Genomic DNA, 27,678 nt, shown 5'->3' on the forward strand with positions numbered 1-27,678 from the left:
CTTTATTATATAGGACAGGAGATTGCTAGCATGAACGGGGAAGAGAGAGTGAGTGACATGCAGCAAACGGCCGCAAGCTGGAATCAAACTCACGGCCGCTGCGGCAAGGACACTGCATTCATATATGGGGTGCCTGCTTTATCCACTCAGCCACCTGACACCCCTATACACAAGTATATTTACAAAAACACTCTTGACGCAGCCAGACACTTGCAAATGCAAGATTAAACAGTAAGTATATGTCCGGCCTTACTTTGTCGATTTGAATGGGAATGTCTGTTCTACTCTGTTCTGTTTCTCATTCCCTTATACACACAGACATGCATACACACTCTGAAATTTTACACTTTTCCTCGCTCTGTGCTTCCGCTACTGCTTTTTATCTTTTTTCATCTATTTCTATCACTTTCAGCTCAACAACGTATTTTGTTTTATTTCTGTCTCCCTCTCCCTCTGTTTGACAGTCTCTCTCTCTCTGTCACTGACACTCTGTCTCCCAGGGGTCTGCTCCACAGATGAGTCCCCTAGTTACAACATCACTCATTGATTTAAGAACTGCCACGGGCATTGATCTGAAACAGCCATGCTCCTAGGTGCAAAAAAAGTCATTTCTGCCTGCTAGACTGCTAATGACATGATGAAATGCACCCTGCCACCCCGACACATACACAGATTCTCTCCATGAATCACTCGTGTACAGCACTTGTTTTTACAGACTGAGCAGCTGTATTAACCAACAGCAGGGTGATTTTTCTTATTTCTGTAGTCGCTGAATTTAAACGTCAGTATTACTTGTATATTTACATTTTAATTTTGAAGAGGCAAATAAATAATCAGCGGTTAATATGATCCAAATCAGCACCCAACAACAAATAATGCTGCTATGTTGCAGTTTTGGCATGATAGGAAGTATTTCATAGCACCAGCATCTTTGTTGAGTTGTTAAATTTATGAGTAGATGGTGTTTGTGTTTTGTGAATTTTGAAGTCCAGAAATCAAGTGTGAAGTAATCTGTGGCTCATTTGCATTGATAAACCACTGTTTTAACAGTTATCAGTTGGCTCAGACGTGTGCTTTATATCTGTAGCTTTTTTGTTTCAAACTCATCCTGTAATCTTTTCTGTCACTTTCGTTGTGAACTACAGTGACTTTGAGTTACCGTTATATAATGACAGATAATAGCTGGCATGGAAAAGGTCTTTTTAAAAGGCATTAACGTTTAAAGTTTTTTGGGGTCATATTGCCCGGCCTAGAAGTCTTACATAAAACTGCTTATAAAGCCTCTGGGAACCCAAGTCAATGTAATTTGGGGTCTTACATGCATAATAAAAAGCATAAAAAATATCAGACATTAGCCTCAAACTAATTTTGAATCATTTTAATTTTTTCACAATTTTCTTGATGCTGGGTTGGTTTGGGTGTGGTTATCCCCAATACATATCACATAATATGAATAAGCCAATCGAAAATTAAAAATCAGGTGTCAGTTGATATTAATTTACCATTCCAAGTTGAAATCCCTCAATGCCCCTTTCCATAGTTTGCGTTGGGAAACACCCACTCTGAGTGCTGGAGTACACTCTGGTACAAAATTTGTAAATTCGGAGCGCTGTTGAAATGTACCATTTGGTTATCCAGAGCATCACACTCTGGGCCCTCTGTCTATGGAGAAGGAGCAGCAAAGTGCTGAACGTAGTGAATGTGTAATGAACTTACCAGTTCATTAATATATGGAGAAACAGAGCGCTCAGTGGCTTCGAACAGCAGCTCTCTCATTTTAGCGTAGAGCGTCAGAGGTCTGGAACAGATCGAGCTGCACCACACTGATTCTGTTTTGCTCCATGGCCGTCGTGGAGATAACAGACAGTTGATAATGGTGGGATCCAAGAAGGTGTCAATCAAAACATGATCTGCCACGCCCACACAGTCTGGAGAGATGCTATTATTCTCAAAATTAGCTGTTTTGAACTTGGTTTTCTAATAGTTGGAACATTTATTTCCAGTCATATTTTTGTTGATACTTAATGAGACACTCAACTTTGATGTATATGCATTCTTACTATTTCAAGCCACGTTTCCAGAGGCTTTAAGACCATACTGTGGCTGCAACAGTGGCGTATTTACTGTAAAGGCAAGTATAAATATAGTACATTTTGATCTCTTGCTGTCAGATATTGTTTAAAATGGTTTGTGCAGGACCAAAAAAACTGTCAGTTTATCATAATGTTGGCCTTTGTGTTTTATCTGAAATATCTCCAGACATTTATTTTCTACACAGATCAAACAAAGGACAGGCGTTTTGTAAGTTTAGGGGGGAAAAGAGAACATTCGTGTCTCTAAAACCTCAGTGCTGAGCAGTGCAAGTTATTAAAGAGTAGTAAGCCTAATGGAAATACTGTCCTTTAGTCTGGTTAGCTGCTCAATTTAGCCTAAAGCTCCTCAGGGGATCACAGTAATTAATGCCCATTTAGAAACAACCTCTGTGCTTCACATTAGGAAAGGCAATAAGAAAAAAAGGCATTTACACACACTCATCTCCTGCACCTCTCCTGTTTACAACTGCTGTGTGTATGACAGCATTAATTGTAGGAATACCCATTAATTCAAGAGGAACATTACATTTACCCCAATTACACGCTTATTGTTATGTTTAAGTAAGAAAAAAATGCTGGAGGGCTTTAAATGATGGCTACTATCATTTTTTGATAACCATTTAAGTCTATAAAATACCAGGTAGTAGAAAGAAATGCCCATCATATTTTGCCAGGGCTTAAAGGAATATTTATGATCTTTGATTGTGTATAATTTATGAAAAAAAACTTTGATTTTCTCACATTCAGCTTAGAATCTAAAAAAGGCCAACTTTATTTTTTTGGTGCAAAAGTTCAGTGTGATGGCCTGAGCTCTGCCAACATATCATCATATATTACCTCAACTAAAACCAACTTGTCACAGCTGCCCCTAGTTTGAATCCGACTGGCGACCCTTTGCTGCATGTCATCCCGAATCTCTCATCCTTATTTCCTGTCATCTCTCCAGCTTTCCTGTCAAATAAAGGCCATAAAAGCCCCCAAAACTATTGAAACAACAGTTCTCCTAAACCTTCTCCTATACCCAAACCTCTTGGGTATAGTTTTATGATAAATGCATATTCTGATAGGAATGTATAAAAACATTGTAATGAGCTTATATACGGCTTATTTCTGTCTAAAATGCTACTTGCTCTTAGGGACATCTCCAGGTTAGAGCCTGTATTGATTCAACTACAGCTCAATAAGCCATACAATCTTGTGTCCATACGTCTAAATGACCCTTTTTAACCAGAATTTGTACTAACAAAGGCATGCACGCAAAAACAAGTGTTTACTGTGCAACAGTGTTGAACAATGTATCCCTAATGAAAGTCATTTTCTGGAGTTTGGCTTTAAGTTGCACAAGAAGTGTTAAAGTAACTCTGGAGGAGAGTGTTGTCGTATTGATTCCCACACTGGAAGCATGTCCATTAGTCGGGGTGAATAAGACTCTCCTCTGCCCACACACAGTCTAACCAATACCCTAATGGCAGTTTCTCTGGAAACCACAGAGGAGAGAAACATTTGACACACATTTAAATATAGACACACACACACACACACACACACACACACACACACACACACAGACACCTACATACATACCTCCACTCGACTGTAATCTGCAGGTTTGCATAATAGAGACCGTAAAGTTGGGTGACGCAGGAGCCCCAATGGAGGCAGAGGGGATGACAGGAATCAGGGGTATGGAGAGGAAGAGTCAGAAGTGGTGGGTGGGGGGGACGTAGATATTGAATTATGCATGACAGCAGCTTCAACCTGGCCTTCTCAGATGGATTCATTATGGGGGCCAGCCAGGTAATATAAGGACTGTCAGGGAAAACGCTAGCAAAACAGTGGAAATGGTAGCAAATGAAAGGAGGGTGTTTTTGTGTGTGTGTGTGTGTGTGTGTGTGTGTGTGTGTGTGTGCGTGTGTGCGTGTGCGTGCATATGCGTGCTCCACCTGCTCCTGCCCTGGAGCAGCAGTGGAGAGGTGACCCTGCCATGGTAATAATGTGCTGAGGATTACAATTTGATTGAACCAAGCCACAAGGGTTGTTTCCTGCCCACTCTAATGACAGCTTGTTGCTGCTGGGACTGCTATACAAGGCCCACTTGACACACACACACACACACACACACACACACACACACACACACACACTCTTCTCTCTCTTCCGCTCTCATGCTCTGTGTTTTCCTGTTTTCCAGCTGCCATTGCTGGCTGAGGAAATGCAAAACACAGGGTTCTCACACATTTTCATGGACAAAATTTCAAAGCTTTTCCATGACTTTTCATGGACCCATGATATTTATTTTTTTTCTTGCCTTTCTTGCATTTTTCAAACAAATCAGATTCATACATAATTTCAGTTAGCAGGCACACAGGAGGGGAGAGACAGGATGTGAAGAGAAAATGGAGAAAAGAATAGAAAACAAAACGCATCTATGCACACAACACACATTGTTTTGATTTCTTTTGAAAAACATGGGAAAAGGCAATGAGCAACTTGAAAAGAAATGCCCTGCAAATTTCAAGAATTTAGTGGTTTTATAAAAGTAAATTTAAAAAGCTAGGGAAATTGTTGAAAAAAATATATTCATAATTATCTTAAATAATATTTAAAATTATATTACAGAATTATTACTCTTTACGCACTCTTTCAAGGCCATTTTCTTGTTTGTTTTTCTTTTTTTACTTTCTTTTTGTCTTGCTTATTTTCCATGTAATTTTCTTAGACTTTTTACTAATTTGTTGCAAATTTTTGAGTAATTTTTCTTATAATTTGCTGATTACCTTTTTCCCATTTTCTCAAACATAAGACTAAAATATGTCATATAAAAAAAACATGTGTAAAACAACATGTGTAAAAAAAAACAACTGTATTGTATGACATTCAAAAACAACAACATAAAAATGTTTCATTGTGAAATGAAAAAATCATAAAAAGTCATTATATGGTGTCATGAAAAACAAAAACGTCATAGTATACTATGTTGAAAAAATTAGCAAAAACATCACAGTTTACTATGTTTGAAATTAATCCTGTTTACTTAGGTTTCAAAAGGTTAAAAATTAAATGACTCTTCCAAAATCTTTGATTATTTTCACTTATTCCATGACTTTGTCGACCTGAAAAACATTATCGTGAAATTCCATGACTTTTCCAGGTTTTTCATGACTGTGAGAACCCTGAAAACAGAGTGAGAGTTTTGAGAGATTAGAGGGGACAAGATGAGACAGATGTTGAAGACACATTTAAACGAAAAAAAGGGAGAGATAGGTGGGTGATGGAGAAACCGATTGTGGAGGCAGAGCGAGCAGCAAAGAGAGAGCATTAGAGAGAGAAGTTTGAAAGTGGTTGTCTGGGCAGATAAGTGTCAGGAGAGCACCGTTGACATCAGAGGTACCTGCAGCTTGCCTTGTCTGCCTGTCTGACTGCATTGATTCACTGCTTCACTGAGCCAACAACAGCTGACTGACTGACTTCCTCTGTTTTGCAGAGGAGATTTTTTTTTCTCTCTTCCGACACTGAGGATGAAACAGTTGAGATGCTTTAAGCAGTTGTTTCTTCTCTCTGATGTCTTCAGAAGAGCTGCTAAAAAGCTTAAGAACATTCACTTAGCTGTGAGAGACTTCACCTCATTTTTTTTATTTTTCTCTGCAAAGAACAATTACGGAGGTATTTATCTCCCTGGCTTACACAGCCCCAAACTCTCTCCGTCCTGTCAGTGTTAACTACCGGCTGTTGTAGCAAGCACATCTAATTAATTAGACAAATGTGATACTGTCATCGAAGATAATTGTTTGTCAACGCATCAGGGAGCTGAGCATAAGCCAGCCAGCCAATTAGACAATCAGACAGACAGACAAACTGTCAATCTGCCAATTAGACTCAAAGTCAGTCAGTCAGTCAGTCAGTGAGCGTACTGCTGGTAGTGAAGAGAGATGTGCTCAGGTCTCTCAGTGCCAGTGACAGAAATGTCTTCTTTTATAACGATACATCCACCTCGGTCCTCTGATCCATCAGTTCACACATACATCGTCAGAGTTAGAAGGGTTACTTTTTAAAACGTCTTAGGCCACATAGCCAAACAAATACACAGTCAAACACACAGTATCCTCCCCGGATCCACACATTACTGAATACATCTCCTGAAATGTAATTTGTAATATATGTCATTCAATTACTCAAACTAAGTGACGTATTCTAAATACTTCTTTTGGAATACTTCAAATGATCTTGCTGAGCCTATTTCTTTATATTTTCATGCCAAAAACACTGAACAGTGTCCTGGCTGTGCGTCTCCTCGGACATTGTTGTGTGGCAGGTGCACTGCTAAAACTTTTAGGCTAGGTTTACAAGTTGTCTGCCTTTCTGTATACATGTGTATATGTCTCATTCACGTGAGCGCAATATCTCAAAATGCCTTTTTGGAATTTTTTTCAATTACTACTACATGGTACAAACGTCCAATTTAACACAACAATAAACTGATTCACTTTTGGTGGTCGTATGTCAGAGGACAAGGTCACTGTGGCCTCATCTGTTTCATTGTCATGAATATGGTATCTCAAAAACTCCTCAAGGAGAATTTCAAATACAGCTTATTTCTGTCTAAATTTGGCACAAATGTCCACTTGGATTTTACTATGAATTGATTAGATCCTGGTGGGCAAAGGTCAAGGTCACGTGATCTTTTGTTAATCTCATTCTCATGAATGCAATATCTTCAAACACCTTGAGTGAGCCCTGTGTATCATACATCAGTCCTTTGCATGCACAAATATACTTAAATACATTGACACTTTTGTAGGGGATCATGATACTGTTTGACTCATATTATTTTTATAGTCAGCATATAAACCAAAATGTATCCACTTCAGTTTCCCCTCCAAAGAACTAACTGGATTTAGGAGTGAGAGCAGGAGAGATGTGGAGATGGATGGTTGAGTTTAGCCAGTTCACTAAATCTGTAATCGCTGTTTCTCAAACCTGAGCTGTTCAGTGGCTTGTCGTTACACTGGAGGATTAGGTCCTTGACAGAGTGCCTGTTGATTTGCCCACCTGCTCTTTGTGTGCTGAGCCAGGCTGCTAGTTATTTTATTATTACCCTACATTTTATAGAATTGGTTATTGGAAGATTTGGAAGTGTTTTGTTTTTATCGCAGATTATTATTCAGCTTTTGTTTTCTTGTAATAGTAAAAAAAAAAATCCTCCCTCTCAATTGGGTTTTGTTCACAATTTAACTGTTTTGTGATTACGAAATAATTTTAAAATATTGGCATTTTTTCCTCGTTGTTCCCAAACCTGATTCCATCACTTTTCATATGCACATCCATCAAAAAAAAAAAAATCTTGCATGTCTCCAAGGTGTGCGGAGAATCCACAACTGGAGAAAATTGTTGATGAATTGAAGTCACAGGAGACCACAATCAACAACAGCAAAGCTATTTTACAATTTCAGTTTACAAACTCTCACTCTCAGGTCTGAATGGCACTGGTGGGCAACTGGAGCTCCAGTCTTACCAGTAGGCTGCACTACAACCCATTCAGCTGCACTCACAGAAACACAGTTTCCTTCCTGTTGGCCTTTGAGGTTTTCTGTCTCTATTGATCCAAACCTAAAAGGTTACGCCACCATTTCACAGTCCCCGGCCCTAAAATTAGAACAAGCCCCAATTATTTTCCCAAATCCTTCTTAAATGTTCATAATCTCTTTTGTTACACAAACTGTCTGCAGTGTTTTTTCCCGTTTTCATGTGTTGACTCATTCACTGAAAATAAGCTTTAATCCGTCTCTTGTGGCAGGGTTTTTCCTAAAAGCTCAGAGAAATTTGAACATGAGAGTAAGAAAGGGGGCAAAGTGCTTCAAAAAAACACTTGTCATTAATGGAACTAAATCACTGCTAACAATGTTTCTGTTTGCCAGGAAATTTCCTTTCCCCCTTTTTTTATATTAAGAGAAAAAATAAAAGCTATGTGCTCAATTTCAGGAAAGCAACTTCTAATCACGCAAGTCTTATTATGCAAACAGGCAATGAGTATACAGTGCCTTTTTTCCCTGGGAAACAGCTTTTCTGACAACCACTTATTCCCTAAAGAGTCTCCCTCTTTAATTAATGCCCAAAAAAAAGGTAAGATGGCAGAAGCTACTGTTGTTATTTCAGATCCCAGCAATAAGAATGGGATTGAATGGAGATTAATGCCATCACTTCTGCTGTTATATTCTGGAAAATTATTCACTTGCAATAAAACATCCCACACAGTACAGTACAAGGTTCAGTGCTTTTTGTCAGTTACCAAAATGGAAATAAAAACAGAAGGTGTCGGATGTGAATGCACCACATGGAAGGCAACCACAAGACGAAAATGAAAAACAAAACAAAAGAAAGCAGAAGTCTGGCACAGAGGAGGGGTGAGTAAAAAAGCACTGCCAAGCAGCAGCAGAGAGAACTGACACCCATGATTGGGTCCATACCAAAGAGGCAAATAAAAGAAGCCCCCTAAGCCCTTGTAATCAGTAGAGGAACAGACAAGGCCGGGCTGGTTTTTCCTTCTTAAGCCCTGGTGGAGTTTGGGGTCCAATGCTAGTCTTTCAGGAGGCCCTGCCAAATGGCAGCACACATCAAAGTCTTTAGCTGTTAGCCTCCTTGCCTACTCACGTCAATGTCCCAGGGATTAGCATTAGCATAATTGAGGTTTATGTACAGATGCTTAGTGCAAGGGCTTGATGGATCACTATTCTGGAATGGGAATGTGTTGTGTAATGTGGATTTTGCATCCATTCTGCTTAAGACTATGAACACCACCCCCGTAGACTATTACACCATGTAGAGTGCGTGTGTGTTTGTATGTGTGTGTGTGTGCGTGTGCATGCGTGCATGCATGAACATTCACACAGTAACACTGATCCCATGCACACAACACAAACACACTTTCTGTCTATAGTTAGATTCAGAGAAAGCAAAAGAAAACAGGAATGTCATAAGCAGACTGTGGGTAGTGAAAATAACTACCCATGCACTGAAAAACCACAGGAACAAATCTGTACCCACATTATAGCTGATACACCTCAACTTTTCATATCTCAGCGTAACACACTTCCAACTTATTTCACATTTGTATTGAATAGAAAAACTGCTTTAAACCTGCACTAAGAGCAACATATATAAAAGTGGCATGGTTGTTTGAAGTTCAGGACAGTCGACTGGAAATTGCTTTAAATGAAGCACAGTGTCTGTGCACGCATCCATGTTTTCATACATGTTTATACAGATCCTTATAAATTAGAATTTGTTAGTTTATTTTTTTGTTTTCAGGATTTTTTGGTTCTTTCACCCCCAGTGTTTATGAGCCCAATCACTGGTCTAAATGCCATGATACACCAAGCCGATGGTCAGCCACCGGTCAGTGCCGGATTTATTTTTCCAGGTGAGATAGGGTGAGTTTACCTGCTCATGTCAGTGATTTTAACCCCATCCAGGGAGTGTATGCGGGGATATTTTCTCCACCACTGCTGTGATAATTAGTTATATACTAATAGCCACAATTTTTATTCGCTTGCAGTCTGAATGCCACCTAAGTGACAAAAGGAGCTGACCACGGGGCGTTATCACACCGTGTGTATGTATCTGTCTTGAATCGCCACAGGGCAGAGAAAAATGAAATGACTCAGGTGATGATCAGGATTTCCTCCAGATTGATGTTGTGAAACACTTTGGACAAACTGATAACTTAGATTTAAGTGTTTTTTGCCAAATACCATAGACCAGTAAAACTGAAAACAAGGTGACAATAATTTTTCCAGGCCAAAGAAAGAGAGTGAATAACTTAAGAGCCCCAGGATACTCATAAGCAGTGAGTGAGGATTTCAGTGAAAGGTAAAAAAAAGGTGGAACTGGGCAGACCGTAAGCCTCTCTCTAAACAGGAGAAGTTTACCACCTATAGTGACTTCATATAAATAAATCAAGAGCTGTAAACATGAAATCACAACTAATTTAATTCAAATGGCTTTGTTGGCTTGCTGTAACACTGTATATAGTGCCAAAAGCATATTTAAATGTTGAAAGGTTAACATTATGACTTTACATTATGATCTATAAAATAAACTAATGTCTTACAAACTTACAAGTCAAAATTTTGTTTGACCAGATCCAACAGGAAATTTTAACTTTGAAAAGTTACCTGATGGAGGGAGGGACACAATCGCTGTCAAGAGTGCAGACATTACTTAAGCTGCTACTGAAATACAGTAAATGGAGTTGGACACAAACAAAACACGCCTTTTGTTAATTACCTCTGTTCACTCCCTGAGTATCGGGGAAAAACCCACAATCATAATTAACTGAAGCAGCTTTTCAAATGATCTCGTTTGTTCGCTCCACATCTTTGTTTGCTTGAACTGCATCAAACAGGTTAGTTGTGAAAGCACCATTCTGCACACTTGACTTTTACCTTCAGAGGCGGCAGTCTGTGAGCAGAGTGATGTACATGACAAACTGACAAATCTGTAACAATTTCCTTAAAATATCTGCAGCATCTGGCCTGTCAGCTCAGTGACAGTGATGCATCAACGTTATAAAAGACATTCTTCAACAATTCCCTCAGCAGTGAGCGACTTTATGTGTTCATCCTGTGGATTGAATATCCGCTCATATTTGATTCTGGAAGTTTTCATCTTGGACTACAACTAAAGGTTATTATGATTTTTATTACATGACAAATAATTGAGCCAATAGAATTGCAGAAAATGTGAATCACATTTTCTACGTCTTTTGAAACATTTCCCTTTGAAACTTGAGCATTTTTAAAAAATGTCGTTCAAAACATAAGCTGAAAGCAACAAGTTACTTAACAAGTGGCTTAAAAATTACCAAAAGATAAATAAGAAGTTACAAGAAAATTAACTTAAAATATACAATACAAAAAAGAAAACGACCTTAGAAAAAGTGCTTAAAATGTGTATTTATTTTATATTTCTTATTATATTTTTTCCGTAACAAATTTTAAATATAAAATTAATTTAATTATATTTTATAGTTTTCTGTAAATTTTTCCCATCTATTTATTGCTTCCTAACAATCCTCCCCTCTGTGTTTTACAAACAAATTCTTAGGTAAGTTTCTTGTAATTTGTCAGACATTTCTTGCTAAGTTGGTCATTGCCTTTTTTCCCTTATATTTGGAAAAAAGTCAAACCAATTTCGCTCAGATTTCAATGGGTCATTTAGCTTGTAAAGGGCAGCACGAGAAAACTGTTGTTGATCCAGGATTCAAAGGGTTAGCCTTTTAAAAACGGTCCTCCTGGGGACGTCCAGCAGAGGTCATCGTTTGCATTATTCTGTTTGAAGAAATCTAAAATGGTAACCTTAATAGCAAGATCATTCATTCCTTTTGCAGCAGAACACTAAATCTTTTGTCTTTCCCGTTGTCACATCATTACCTTACAGCCTTTGTACATGGGGCGCCCGCTCTACCAGGTAAGCCACAGGGTGCCCCACCACGCCCTCAATTATGCATAACTCTAAGCCTTAACAAAACGTAAATGTATGAGTTATATAAATATTCAACCTCTGTAAAGACGTCACGAATGGGGAAAGTAGCTATAGATACCAAAACCATTTTTAGTACCAGGCTGTCAACATGTTTATTTATGTATGTATTTACTACATGTTGATGGGGTCCACGAGGATTGACTCACTTCTGGAGCCAGCCTCAAGTGGCCATTTTAGGAACTGCAGCTTTTGGCACTCCCTTGTTGGCTTCATTCTTCAGCCTGCTGTTTGAGTATTCAGTAAACAGTGATTTGACCCTGCATCTTTAGTGGTATTTTTTTCTTGTTAAATAACTTGGAAATGTAAAGTGACCATCCAGACTGTTGGCAGTTTATCACCTAATTGTTTCCGCACTATTTTCACCTCTGAAAGTAGCATCAGTTTCTTTCTTTTATCCCTTGTCAATCTTCGGTAATTTCCCTCATTTAAAGACCCCTACACTTATATTTTATGTTCCCATGAAGCTATACCACTTTATATTTGTATCCACGAAAAGCGAGCTATTGACTTCTCAGCCAATGAACCAGAGCAGTGACCCTGCTGAGTCTTTGTTTCTGGCCCACGAGAAACGGGGTAATGGAGCTGCACCCTCCTCTTTAGAGGCACCGCAGAGCCCCCAGCTGATCTCTTTATTTAGCTTCTGCTAGTTGGAGTCGAGTCGAGAAGAGAGGAAATAAACATTGTGTGCAGCAAATGTATAGATGTTTGCATCTGGAACATCTGTTTGAATTTGGCTGTTGATTGTTGATGTCCTACACACACACCTGGATTTATCTTTCACAGCTGGTTATAATATACTGCACCTACCTGCACAGACCAGATGGCAGAATGATTGGAGAACTTCCTCGTCTCGTGTTGGGACAATAATGTTTTGTTTATTGTTGTTACAGTGCAGCTGTTAATTCAGATTTGAATACAGTGGAAAGTTATCAGGTTAGTATAACTTCACAGCGCGTTGACCCTGACATTGATTTGCATGTCAGTACATAGTTCATGGCCACTGTGTGTGTGTGTGTGTGTGTGTGTGTGTGTGTGTGTGTGTGTGTGTGTGTGTGTGTTAGGAGTAAGGCTGCTTGCTGTGCAAATGAGACAGTCATTTCACCTGTTATTTATTTGCATAGATTTAGGGAAGCTTGCACAAAACTTCTCTTTGGCCTATTGATGTTATTTGACTTAAAAGTTAAACATCACACGAGGGTGAGGCAGTAATTAGTTATATTTGCTGTCCCCTCCCACTCCTACCTCTTCTTCTCAAAGAACCACTATCTCAAACCTCTGTTTGAATGATTTCTTAGAAGGCTGAAAGGGTCACAGATGCAGACTTGTTTATTTTGCTAGTAGCACATGACATTGTTTGAGCAAAACATGATAGTATACAAACAGATCATGATGTTCTTCATGGTCATAGTGTTGTTGCAGCGGTTGGGCAAAAAAAAAATCTATTATTTTGAGAATGTATCACAATTCTTATGAGAAACCTCTTTAGCAAGTGTTTTCACAAAAAACGTATAAGATCCCAAGTTTCTAAAACTTTGTTCACCACCACTGTTTGTAGATTTAACAGAATTAAATGAAAACATAACATAGATAAAATATAATTTAGGAGAATAATTATTTAAAAAAGGCATGTGCAAAATTTGTGGCGGTGCACAACAAATAAACGAATGTGTGGGAAACCCTGGTGTCTCAGTCAGATCCAGCCCTTGCTCCTCCACAGCTCCAACCTCTCGTCTAAATATGGTCACTTCTGGCTGCTAAGATCCACGATCGCAACAGCCAAAAGGCCAAACTCAAAGCTTTAAAACATATTTCCACAAACCAGTGGATGACGCCATGGTGGCTACGTCCATTATTTTATACAGTCTGTGGTCGAGAAACACAACTCCAGATTAATGTTAAAGTTTCCATGTTTCTGCTGTGTTTGCAAGCAGATAATTATTTGCTAAGACATAACAACTTGATAAGCTGTGTATGCTGTGTGTCTGTCAGCGATTTTTTTCTCCTCCCTACCGGCCGAAACGTGATCAATTTAGCTTTAATGGGGCGAGCTCAGTCGATATATAACAGTCCTTGAGTCAGGTGTAGAGAACTAAAAAGATTCGACCACGTCCCCATGCCAGGCTGGTGGGCGAAGACGAGGAGCTGCATCCACATGTGGTGTTAATGAGTTGGTGATGTAGGTGTCCATGTGAATAATGAGGTTGTCAATGTTGTTATAATTGGTCAAGATGTTGGAGTTGCAGTCAATAACATGCACTCCACAGAAAAACAGTGAACAGGGGATGTGCCTGAGTAGTGTCTGCAATTCTTCATGTCTGAGCTCCATAATTTCTTGTCAAACCTGAATATAGAGGGGGAAGAAAAAAAGGAAATGCAGAAAAAAATTAGAAACTAATTTATTCTGGTGCATTTTACCATATGAGGCATGTATAATGAGGTATAATTGTATTTTTGTCACTGGTTTCGTTATGCCAGGCAGATATGATGCTTAGCAGAGCATATGACAGTATTTCTTGCATATTGCACTTAAAATTCACACAATCGTGCACTTGCTCGTGGACATCTGTCAGTGTGCACATCTATGTTAATCCATGATTCATGCATTTAGGAAGCCAGAGAGTGGGAGAGTGAGAGAGATGGAGAAAAACACCAGAGACAGAGGGTGAAACTGAAGATCAATGTGTTTTGCCTGAACAGCATGTTTGAGCGTGGGAAGTTTAGAAAAACTTCTCCTGGGCCTCACAGCTCAAAGCCATTCTGTGTGTGTGTGTGTGTGTGTGAGTGAGTGTATGTGTGTGTGCGCCAAGGCATTTGTCAGTCTTATCGCCTCTCTCGGCTCTCTGTGGTGGTGCTGGTGCTGGTGGAGAGTAATTGAGTGCTTAGAGTTATAGATGAACTAATTAGTGGGCGCATTGAAAGCTCAGCTCATTAGTGGGAGGGAGAGAGAGCCCTATGCCGCCATGGCTCTGAGGGCTCTCTTTCATATCCAGTCTCAGCATTGGGAGACTGCCGCTCCATACAACTTCATTAAAGCAGCTGCAGGGAGGAGAGGACAAGGAAGAGGAATGTGTATTAAAAAAAAGAAACAATAATAATGATAAAGTGTATAAACGGACGTGAAATGCATAAAGATGCATAAAAATCAGCGTACAAACATACTGTGTACAAACTTATGACATGTTGCAGGTAATGCACACAACATTGATATTTAAGACCTTCTACAACAAATACCAAAGTCTATATAGTTCAGAGCTGCAACAATTAATTAACTAGTTGTCAACTGTAAATTAATCAGCTACTAATTTGATAATCAATTAATCAGTAAAATTCAAGAAAAAAAGGTCAAAGCTTTCTGATTCCAGCTTTTTAAATGTGAATATTTCATTGTTTCTTTACTTCCCTATGACAGTACACTGAATATATTTGGTTTGTGGACAAAACAAGACATTTGTTGATCTCAACTTGGGCTTTGGACAACACTGAACAGAACTTTTCACCATTTTATAACATTTTACAGAAAAAACATGCCATTTAATCGAGAAAATAATCAAGTGATTGATAGATAATGAAAACATTAGTATGCATCAGCAGTTGTTTCTACACAGTTAAGCGTAAAGTACAATGAATTATGTAAAGTACCTAACTAGGATGCTGCAGCCTGTATCAAAATCTTAACAATTAGGCTACTTATTCGTTGGTGCCAGTCATCTCTTACACTGAGTTTTGTCTTCAAAATGCTAGCTTTGTTTGAGTAGCAGTCCAAAACCAGAAGATGTTCAGATTTGTAAGACAACAAAACAAAAAAAATCAGAAAGGCTGGAACACATAAATGTTTGGCTTGTCAATGTCAATAGGCTATTTGTTTAATCCATTTGTTGTTTCAGATTTTTGGATATGTTTGAGATGGGGTTCCAGCCTTAGGTATGTGTGGACAGTGAAGTTGTCAAATGTCTTGTGAAATTCAGAGATACACAAACTAACTTCTTCATTCCTCTCTACAGTGAAATTTGCGGCATCCAAACTTCCCCCTACTGCTAATGTTGGAAGGCTTCTGGACCTGTGTTGTTAAGGTAAGTGAGTTTTTCTTATTTGAACTTTAGCCACAAAGCTGCACTGTGAGAGCAGAGTTAGACTACGACACACTGGTTCAGACAAAAGCAGAGCTGGTGAGCTGTAGAAGATTGCAGAATTGGCCGCATTCATGTGATAATCTGATTTATTGCTGATGATTGTGTCCCCTGCAGCTGTTGAGAACAGCTAAAAAATGGTGGAAATGTGTATTATGGTTGTTAGTTTTTATTGGTCAGTTTAAACAAGAAAATATGTACAATGGAATGTGTGAACAACAAAGTGCCCAAATTGTTATGTCTACAACAGTTTATTTGCAAAAAGTCTTATTTCTGCCATGGATATGTTACTGTGTACACTGTGAAGTCTTCACTGGACACTCCTGAAGGGTCATATGGATGTCCACCAACAGTGTTGTTGTTCGTCCATCCTTGTGATGGACAGCACCAGTGTATTGGGAGACCTCACTTAGAGTAGGACAACATGAGCCTCACAGCGTCCTTTCTATAGACAGGTTGTTATTTCTGGCTTCCTCATTGATTGAGCAGAGTGGCTTTTTACCGTGTCCATCAGAAAATGGACTCTGGCTACTTTGCTTTAGACAAGGCTAAAGATTTATTGACTGTCTCTGTATTGACAAAAGATATGGTGCAGCTCAATGATGGAAACGAATCGATTAAGAACACTTTCTTCTTTGTTGATTACCACGTTTCTGGAGGAGAGTACTGCTGATATAAATGAAACAACTTCTTATTTGTGCCTACAACTTAAACTTATGATAATCTTGTATTGCACTGAATGGCAACAAGCAGTTTGCTATAGAGAGTTGTTCATTTTAATTCTAAATATAAGAAAAGGGGTTCGGCTGCTAATGCTGAACATGCTGTTCTTGTAAAGCACGTTGTTCTTTTGCTTCACCCTCCACTCTTTTGCACTCCAACTCCCTTTTCTGACATGTAAAATATAAATCTGTTTTGTTTATACATGATAAACTCATAGTTTTGGCATTTTTGAAAGATTGCAAAATAAATCTTTGTTTGGTTAAAACAGTTGCATGGGATTTGTTATGTCAGGTCAGTGTATGAGGAGTAACAGCAACACATCAAAACAAGCGCAAATTCACAATAGCTGCAACCGTGTACGTGTATGCATCCATGTGCTGACCATTTTTCTCAACGAACATTTAATCAGCTGTCCTCTGGCTCATAATCAACTATTCTGCAAAATCTTGGGAAAGTCTATGAATCTGTTGGAAATAATGTGCTTTTTTGCAATAAGCCCCTTTCATCTTCACCCTCAAATCCTTTTAGCCAATTGACATAAAAAAGACACACACACACACACTTGACCTCCAGGTCTAATTTAGGCCTTTTTGTAAAGCTTTCATTCCCTGCCCGAGCCCGATTGCACCGATCCACACCTGCTGGGTTCGGCGCCGGGCATGGCTGTAATTTCTCAATATTTTCTCGGGCTTGAATCGGATTGGGTTTTCAGAGATTTAGATGTTTTTCTTATGTGTGCCAACTGCAGAGCTGATCACAGACTATAAGAATAACAGGAGGATGACAAGAAGTGGTGTGAGGAAGAAATTCTGTTTTTTAAATCAGCAAAACTGCTGTTATGTTTTGGGCTCGGGTTGGGCTTGGACAGAAACTGTGCAGGTTCATGTAGAGTTAGGCCTGATTTTTTTTGGGGCCCTATCAAAGCTCTACCTTCTAGGGCAAAAACTGGGGCTGCCAAAGGAAAAAAAAAGGAAAGGAAAAAATTTTGTGGGCTGTTTAATTAGATGACCGGGCGAGTTATAGAGCAGCTAATGAAGATTTGGGCAGGAGAAAGACAGACTCATGAGATGTGATGATGTTCACTCATGCCAAAAACAAACCTGTATAAATGCAGCAAGCCAGTCTACAGCAGGACTAACAAACAGCACGGGACATTTGCTTTATATTTTCATATCAGCAGTGCTATAATAACCACTGGCCCACATTTAAACCAGTTTCCCAGGAAAATTCCAGCTACTCTGCAAAGCCAGTCCACCTCGGCTGGCAGACTGCACAGGACTCAGACGCAAAGTGTCTTTGTCATTCAGTGGCACTGTTGAGATTTTATTTCTTGGAACGACCACCCATTAGACTTTTCCAACAGTTTGTTCCAGCTAGAACTGTACTCCACTGATAACCCGGTAAAGCCTCTGATAGATGGCCACAGATCATCATGCCAGGGCATTATGGCAGCTGCCAAGCAGCCACTCCAAGCCAGGTTACCTCAAAACACTCTGGCCTATAGCAGCTAATCTGCCGCTTCCAGCTTGTGTCCATCCATGCCACAATACATCACAGCTACGACTCCCCAGTGCCACAGTGGGCGGGCGCCATTAAACTGGATGGATGTGGGAGCAATGCCAGTCAGGGACTGCCATATGAGCCTCTCTTTTCCTGCCTCCTCCTCCAGCCTGGTGCCCTTTAATGGGCACTTAATATGGCTGACAAATTTACAAGGCATTTAAAAATGACCCAGTCAGCCAGTCAGCAGAGGGGAGAAGAGGAGGAAAGAATGCGAAGGAGGAAAGAGTGTCCAATCTCATTTTCTCCTGCCGACCAAAGCAATAAACATGCTGGATTTATATCAGAGCGGGGTTATGGGATGAGCAGGCTTTGTGTATGTGTGTGTGTTTAGTGTGCACACGCTGACACGCTGTCTCCCCAGTACAAATAATTCACCCTGAACACCTGTCAACATGAGTCACGACACCAGAGAATTCCTGCAATTGAGCACATCCAACTAATTGGTGGCAGCCTGCCAGACCCCCCCATCTCTTTCTCTCTCTTTCTTACACTCTCACTCACATATTTATCCCTACATCTTACTCACACTCCACCTCCACTCCGCCCTCCCCTCTCTCTCATTTGTCCCCCCTCATCTATTTTAACATAACATTTATGGATGAATGATTTAATACTGGTTATCAAACCCATCATTGTAATCGCATCTCTAATTATGCTTAATTAAAACAGTCTAATGGCTGCTGCTGAGTTGGTTTTTGAAAGCGAATCAGCAGCTCTTCTCTCTCGCTAGAATTCCTCCCCTGACTTAGCATTCGGTGTACTCACTCAACACCTCCGACAACCAATCAACTCCAAATTCTCTACCCAGCTCTTGTCAGGTCGTTAATTAAGCTCCCGAAGTGCCTAATGATTAAGATAACGCAGCAATCTAATGGTGAACAGGCTCTTTCCTCCCTCTTCTTTTTACAGCTTTCGATTATAGCACCCTTGAGGTGTTACTCAATCTTGATGAAATGCAGACAATTGACAAATCAGTTGCTTTGAGCCGGGGCTTATTACCCTGCTGCATATTCATGAGTTGTTTGGGGAAGAGTGAGATGATTTTTAATCAAAGTCACAGAAAAGGATGACGGGAAAGCGGGGGGCTCTGTCGAGGGGTGCTGGGCTCACCACACCTCCCTCCCCATCCTCATCTCACCCAATCTCTCACCACCCCGCTGTGAATAACATGCATCATTCATTGGATTTAGCTCACATTTGCGTGGATACAGCTGGCAGCGGAAGGTGTGTGTATGTGTGTGTGTGTCAGTGTGTGAGGGCCTGCTTCAAGGGGCCTTGGACAAATGGAGGTGCCACATGGTCAGACCAGATGTTCTGGTTTCTTATGTGCATAGCTCATCAAAAGCAACAACCGGTGCCACTATTGGGCCCCTGCTATCCAGTAAGGCCAGCCAACCCATCTGCTTCCTGGCTGCCAGGCCCAATGCATTGTGGGTCCTGGCTTCTTCTATGGTGCATTCGCAGTTTCCAATCCGTTTTGTATCTGTGGAGAGAGAGGAGGTGTCAGTGCATCAGCACCAGCAATAACCTTCCTGCAGGACTGTAGTGATCATAAAAATAGAATACAGTTGAAGATACAGTCTCTATTTCACTGCACCGTGTTGGTTGTGACAGAATAAGTGATGTACAGACATCCTCGGTACACAAGGTCATAGATGACAAAGAGGTCATTATAAATGCATACAAACTGGCAATGGTTACATAAAATCAGATGTGAATCCAGCCAGCTATTCATTTGAGTTGTATCAACACTGGAGTATTCTGCATGTGCTGCATAGCTTTCATGTGCAGATATTGTAGAAAGCCAGTATTTGCTGATTGGGTTGACTCTTCTGCTCTTTATAATAAATATTTAACCCCATGATCCATTTGTGACATCCAGAAACACTTTGGAGATGATTTCTTTTATATTTAAGCATCAGGTGGCAAAAAGTAACATTTTGTCATTTTACAAAATACGATGCCACCTTAGAGAAAAGACAAACTGAGAAAAATGTCATTTAAATCTTCATTAAAGTGCTCAATGTGTGATTCTTCCCCTATTGTCTGTACTCAGGTGCTTGAATATTCATCAAAGTTGTGTTCAGATAAAGACGGTGCAAGAGAAATTAGTTATGACTCATGACATTTCTGTTGTAACTTGTTTTGATGGTTTGTTGATTGTTTTGATTTATTTATTTCTGCCCTCTGCTATTCGTTTTATACATGTTTTCTCATGCTTGATCCTACATCAGTGAGTCTTGTGGAGTCAATTTGATAAACCAAGTAACATCAGCACAACGCAGCCTCTGTGTGTGATTTTAGATAGCATGACGGCACTATGGAAGCAAAAGAGGCTTGACATGTAACTGAATAGCGTCAGTGTCTATGTTGTGTGAGTGTAGTCCTGCCATACCCACTTGCTCTTTTAAACTTATGTTGACTTGGCTCTGTTACTACCTTTGTTGCTGGCTTAATAGTGAAACTACTTTGACCCCCTACAACAGTGAGGTGGAATAATGGCACAACATTCCCACCTTGACTATACTGTGTAAAAAGGGCTACAGTAAGCTCCTGGGCACTCACACAGTCAACTCTGGCACTTAGATCTGACGGGTGGGAAATACTGCTGCTTGTTTGATGTTCCTGTTTTGAAAGTACAACCTGATGTTCTCAATAGTTCTCACATTCTCAACAGTGGATGAATGTGCTGCTACCTTGCCTGGGTCCATATGCCTGTTCATTTACACTAATGGATATACAAACAGCATTACAGCATCCTCAGTGGGTATTTGAAAAGCCATCAAAGAACTCTAGTACACGACAAATCATTCTGTGTCCTGTGAAATTGTAGGACACAAAATCACAGCACAGGGGAGTTGGCAACGCAGAGCACAAGCAGAACAGGGCAGAAGATAAAGTGATTTTCAATACACTGGTGAAAAAAAACAACAGGAGGAGCATCCATGCGTGGGTGTGTGAGAGGTAGTGTGACCTTCACACATCTCTGAAAGTATGCAATACAGCAGAATGACTTTTCACTTCTTTGGGCTATTAGAGTCCTTAAAATTCTCTCCCAACTCTTCAACCCTTCACCTACAGTGGAAAAAAAAGTATGTTACAGAGACAAGTGCATAAATCATACTAATATCTTCCAATGAATGTTCTACTTAGGCTTTGTGTCAGCAAATTGCTGATGGCAATCGTGCCCATGCCTGCAGTTGTTATCCTCTGTTAGCCCTCAGTAAACGGAGCCCCTTCTTGTTTCATTCAGCTCATGTGTCTCATTATGAAGGCAGAGCACAATTTGTTATTATGTGCACTGTCTTGCTATCATTAGCACTCGGTGGATGTTAGCTTCACTTGGGTAAGCCCATCCATAACCGCATTTATTATTGTTGCCCAGTGAGCTGTAGTATTATGATGACTAATTGCAGGGGCCTAATTGTTGTTAGCCTGAGCGACTTGGGTAGCTTGAAATAGCTGGAGAGGATGTTTCAATACTGAGGATTTTAATATGAGGAAGATGAGCTGGTAAGTGTACAGGTAGCGGTCTGTGTCTCTTTGTGTTTGTCAAAGTGTCTTGCCCTACATGCCCTTAGGAAGGAATTTGAGGAAAGTACTCCAAAATGAGGACATTTTTCTGGTTCTTGCTTACTTGAGGTCATTTTAGGATTTGGATTCAGGTTTCACCTCAAGATTATACTGTAGTTAGTGATGTTGACACAATACTGGAATTTCTATCTTTGATAAAATACCTTGGGAAAATACCAATATTCGCTACCGTTTGATACCTAGGGGAAAAATGTATATGAATTAATATAAAAGATACATATAAAGATATAACATGAAATTTCTTGGTTAACAGCAGGGAACAGCAGAATGACTGTAAACATTAAGTAAAGTAAAACCGAGAACGCTTATTGATTAAAGAATAAGCACTGAAACCATTTCAAATATTCACAATCAAGATGTAATGTTAAATCCTTTTTCACACACTAGTTTGGATCAATACCTCATACCCAATACCTGACTATAGATTAGCACCAAAATCATCTCTCTATTTATTGTTGTTGTTGTTGTCTTAGAATGAGGTGTTTGTACCTACATACAGAGCGGATCCTCTACCACAGAGTCCACTATTTTGCTCTACAGTAGTCTGGATCGGACAAACAAAACGCTGGCTCTTTAGGGCTGTTCGCGTTTTCACGCTGGCCTCCACAGAAGTTTCAGTTCTGCAACCTCACAGCACACTAGACCTTTAACAAACTCCATTTTCCATAAGCTCTACACCATCAGAGCGTCCCAACCCACAGCTAGAGAGAAGAAAGGAGTCTATGGACCAGTTCAGACATGGATGTACTATGAGTTAGATAAATACAGGTGTATACAAATAATAACATTAATGACAGACCAGCTCCATTTAAGTGTCTCAATAGCCATGTTCATAGCCCGACATCCGCAATACCGGAACACTAGAATGTACACATGTAATTGCAGTGCTGCCATAATTGTAATTAGTAATTAGTAATTAGCAGCAACTGTGTTTTTGTCTGCTTTTACTGTCACAATATCTGCTGTGCCCTGTAATACAGAGTTTGCATATCAACTGTGTGTCATGTTCATGCACAGTTTGCTTTGCATGGGCTCTCAGGTTTAGTCAGGTTGATCTGGAGTTAGTGACTGTACAGACACAATTACAAAGCAAACAAAAGCAAGTGAAGTTGTTACTGTTTGTCATTGTGATTCGCCACTGAAGTCTAATACAAAGTAAATGAGCCTCTTGGGGAAACAAAAACACAGACTGGACTTAAAAATAAGCATTAACTATTTGGGTATTTTAAATAACCACTTAAGACCAGCTGTTTCTCATACGCCTCATAATTACCAGTAACCCAGACAGACGATTAGAGAACAATATTCCCAGTCCCGGCGCTCTCTTGTCCCCTTGCTCTCATATTTCTGATTGGCCGTGAAGATGTCGTCCCGCTCCAGAGCAAGGGGAAAGAGTCCACCTGAGGCTGAGCTACCTGGCATCCCTCCATGATGTGTCCTCCCCAAGGACTTTGCCACTGAACCGTAGATGACCGAGCCACACCTGTCGGAAATGCTCCACTGGTGTTAGTCAGCAGGGCTACAGTTCAATGTGTGTGTGTGTGTGTGTGTGTGTGTGTGTGTGTGTGTGTGTGTGTGTGTGTGTGTGTGTGTGTGTGTGTGTGTGTGTGTGTGTGTGTGTGGTGTAAGTGTTGTTCTGTCTCTTTTTTTCTCTGTTGTTTCTTTTCATGCTCTCTCAGTTTCATTTAAAAGTTTTTGTGTTGTGACCTTTTGTGCATCTGTAGTCCAGAAGTTCACAGCATATATTATGAAGCTTTTTAACTTACTTGCCTCGTGTTTGATTTAGGTTGGTTTCTAAGTAGAGGATGTGGTTTTGAAAAACAACTAAAAAAACATATACTGTTAGAAACACGGTATGTGTTTTACTAACTATCTTCTTAGATTCCGAAATCTGGTAAAACATTTCTGCTAATCTCTTGTTACTTAGTATCCACAGACAAACTTAAGGTGTTGACTGAGTATGTATTTAGGTTGGTGTCTCTTTGATCCTGTAACATCCACATGATCAATTTGTGAGGGGTAATTGCACTTAAATTGAAAATGTTGTCATCTGCACATTGTAAATAAATTTGCAATTGTGTCTGTTTTGATTAGTGAAATGCATCAAAATTAACACGACATGTAATGACTTTGTGCCGAAGTGGTGCACAGCCGAGTGTAACTGTTAAAGCTTGTTATAGACTGATGTTGTCGTTGTCTCAGCCAACAGCCATGTTGTGTAATTAGCAAATGTACTTGTGGTGGTTGGACATGCCTTAAATGCACTTGCATCTTGCACTTTAAACCATGTGCTTTAGCTCGTCTAAATAGGGCCCTTTATGTTTAACATCTGTTTTTGATCATGTTTATTTCTCATTTCTCCTCATTTGCCTCAGTTTTGCTTTCACACCCGTAATCAGCCATCAGAACCTGTAGAATATGTGCCACTCAATGCAAGCGGATTATTTACTCTTTTTGTAAGCAAGCAGCTCTCTAGCTCACATATAAATCATTAATACACTTTTAAACCACTTGTAAATCCATCTGATGCAAAAAAAAATGAAGAAAGAAAATCTGAACTAGTGAGAAAAAAGAAGAGGGCATCAATTATTCACTTTTCTCCCCATAATAGGATTTCAATACGTCTGCTGTTTGCTGTTTTTTGCATGAAGTGAATTCATTGATCCATTTTTCCTTGATAACTCATTCTCTTTATTCTTTTGATATGGCTCCGCTGTCACTCCCTTCACGCACTCCCTCTTTTCTCTTTCCGCTGGCACTTTTCTCTCCTCTCTGTTTGTCTGTCTGTCTCTCTCCCTCTCTCTCCCTCTCTCTTTTCCCAAAGATCAGAGGAAAAAGATAAAACAGGCATCCCCAACACAGCATCCTGTCATGCTTTCCCATTCAGTTTACATCAAAAGCATAAGTGTGCTACATAATATTACCGATGATCTCCTACAGATTTTGGATATGCTTTTTGAATGATAAAAGCCTCTCAGACTGGCAAACACGGTGCCACTGAACATACTGAGAGCAGACTCAGCTCTTAACAGTTCAACTTTATTTTTTACAGTTTTATTCTTGATGTCAATTCACTAGGGGTAAGAACAGGTTTTCGGTCTGATAAATGCGTATTTAAATATTGATGAGGAAAGTGTGTTTGTGTACACAGAGCCAAGACAGTGTTTAGTGCCAGGGCTTTGTCTTCACCCTCTGCTCCCAGAGGCCAAAGGATAACGTTTCACACCAGGGGAGGAAGCGTCAGCCTGAGGATGGAGTTAGAGAAAGGGAGAGATAAAGAAAGCTCTTTGTGTGTGTGTGTGTGTGTGTGTGTGTGTGTGTGTATGTGTGTACAGTAGGTGTTATGTATAAACTGTTTGAGAGATTCTTTTACTCTTAAGTCTGTATCCATAGCTCTGACTTGTGCATTTAATTCTTTACACAGAGGACTTTTAGAGCAGGCACCGACCTATCAATCCTCGCCAAGGAGGATGTGGTCTGGGTTGCCTCAGCTGGCATCTGCCTGCAGCAGTTGGCAGACTTTTTCACCTTGCTGTGTCTCTTTGCCCTGTTGGTGCATCTTGTGCTCAGCCTGTGTAGAGTTCAACTAGAGAGAGAGATGAGTTGGGTACATGAGAGAGTGTGTCGGTTTTAATCATAAGGCTAAGACTGTATTTGATTATGGATGAAAATGAGGATTTGAGGATTGATGGAATTTGCGGCATCAACAGTGTTTCTAAAGTGAAGAAAACCAAAGAGAAGTGCCACCAAGAAGTCTAATAACAACATCACTTTCTCGGTACAGAGTGCACCAACTTCAAACTTGTGTCCTTGAGTCCAAACTCCTGAGAACAGGCAGACGCAGAGATCTCAGTCTGCAATGAGATCAACATTCTTGCTGATGCTGTCGGCTTAGACGGGCTCCAAATCAACATAACTGTCTACATTAGTTGTGTGACCTTAAAAATGTGAACACTTAACATTTTTAGCACTTTCAACCATGCTGACTGTAAGATGATGTAGTTAACAGACCAACACCCTCTCACACCTAAACAACAGAATATGAAGATTCCCACTGACTTCTTAAACAACATACTGTATATTACTGCTGGTCACAGTTTTAAACACATCCTTTATGTTATGAAATATTTTCAGTAACACTATAAAACAAGGTGGGTAGGTTTAAAAAAATCAAAAACATCATGGTTTGGCTTTAAATAAGTACTTTTGTCATAAACTTAACGGCACTTAACTCATGTGACGGTCATCATACTAGGCCACATTTTTATTAAAAAAGGTCGACATTGACTTTGGGGTATGAACACTGGTCTCTTGTTGGCTTTGCACGTATCTGCAAACCACAGATATGTTGCATTTCTACATTTCATGCCTATGACATAGACCAGATTACATGAACATTAGCTGAGTTTCTCATCAGGAGGGGAGAAGATGGCAGATGGCATGACACATTAGTGAGAAGAGAGACCAGAGTTTGGGACATGTCCAGTTGTGTTTGTGGCAGCTAATTTGGCTGTTTTAATCCAAAACTTGATATTTTCCTAACACTAATCAAAAGTAATTTTTGTGCCTAAATCTAACCACACATTAGCTGCAACATTGTCACAACATAAAATTGAAACCTAAAGCCTTAGCATATCCGCTACGTATGAAACGTACAAATGTTGCGTATCTGTGGTTTACAGATGATGCCAATATTTATTCTGGAGATTGGGTTGACCTTATAAATGCACAGAAGCAGAGCTATTGGAAATAAATATAAACATATACAAAAACATAACATAAAAACATGAACCTTAATATTTACATTCAGCCTATCAAATTTTATTGATTATTTAGATTTTGACCCTGAATCCTACATAAGTATATTTAAAAAGGAATTATATCTTGTGTTTAGTATATCATGGAGAGGGTTTGCCAAAAGGACCATTGAGGTTGACTGGCTGGTCTTTTTTTAAGATAAATTGACCAAATATTCCCAAGAATCTAAAGGGTTTAAAATAAACATTGATGACACAGTAACATTCATAAAATGAAAAACAAAATTATAACAGTTATAAGGCTCTCTAAGTGATCTCTCAGTGCTGCTGGTTGATGCTAAATCAATAAAGACCATGAGAACATGGATACAGACAAGAGCACAGATTGAGAAAGGCCCCGGCCACATGCAGCCCACTGTGGTAAATTTTGTGATTTCTAAATAAAATTGACTTGATTTGAAAGGCCTAATATAATGCCATTACCACCATTTCCACAAAGACACTTAAACCTAAAGTGAAAGTGTCGACTACAGCTGAATGAATTGATCCACACTTGTGATCAAAGACTCCAAATAATGAAAACCTCCACGAAATCTCACAGACTTCACAAGTCAAATTGTTGACGGAAAATTTAAGCATGAGGTCGAGTATAGGAACGGAGCACACCAGGCCGTAATGCCATCTTAATGATATCATTATATTTCTTGTTTGCTGTCAAAAGCATTTGTTTATTGAAGCTGAGAAGAAACAATTGGGAAAAAAAGCCATTAAATCATTCCAGCTGAGAAACTAACTGCATGAGTGGTGACTCAGAAAAAAGTCAGTGACATGAAATTACTCCGCCTTACACCGTCTGAAAATCTCCTCATGCAGTCTTTATTATGAGATTAAATTGTATATTGCTTTTATTCTAATACTACTAGAACAGAGAGTTCTTTGTGCTGTGTACGTTTGCAATATTTCATTTAAACTGTGTAGTAAAATAATAAGAATTTAGTTTAAAAATCATGATCAGTGCTGCCTCTACTTCAAATCAAATTGACACCACTGTACAAACAGATGCACATAAATCCATATCCATAATATTCTTGTCTGTTACCTGTACCGCAAAGCCCTGGTGGTGAAGCAAGGCCTCAGAGGGAAGATAAGCTCTATGCTACGCTATTAATCCTGGCCCTGTTTTTTCCTGTTGTCAAAGCTCCCATGTTTGAACAATGCTGTTGTCTTCTCTGTGTTTGCTCATTTAGGAACAAACATTTGCCCGAGCGCACTGCTGCTGCC

General features: G+C 39.7%; 1 long non-coding RNA gene across 3 annotated transcripts in view; it reads left to right on the forward strand.

The window, feature by feature from the left end:
- Positions 1-27,678, forward strand: part of LOC148190362 (uncharacterized) — a 136,086-nt gene that overhangs the window by 98,199 nt on the left and 10,209 nt on the right. For all 3 annotated transcript variants that reach the window (XR_015776124.1, XR_015776115.1, XR_015776120.1), the window contains one exon: positions 15,635-15,703. This is a non-coding gene — a long non-coding RNA (uncharacterized LOC148190362). The remainder of the gene's footprint in view (positions 1-15,634; positions 15,704-27,678) is intronic.

The sequence above is a fragment of the Plectropomus leopardus genome, chromosome 1, assembly GCF_026936395.1.
Source record: "Plectropomus leopardus strain MGB_pleo_1.0 chromosome 1, ASM2693639v1, whole genome shotgun sequence".
Taxonomy (NCBI): domain Eukaryota; kingdom Metazoa; phylum Chordata; class Actinopteri; order Perciformes; family Serranidae; genus Plectropomus; species Plectropomus leopardus.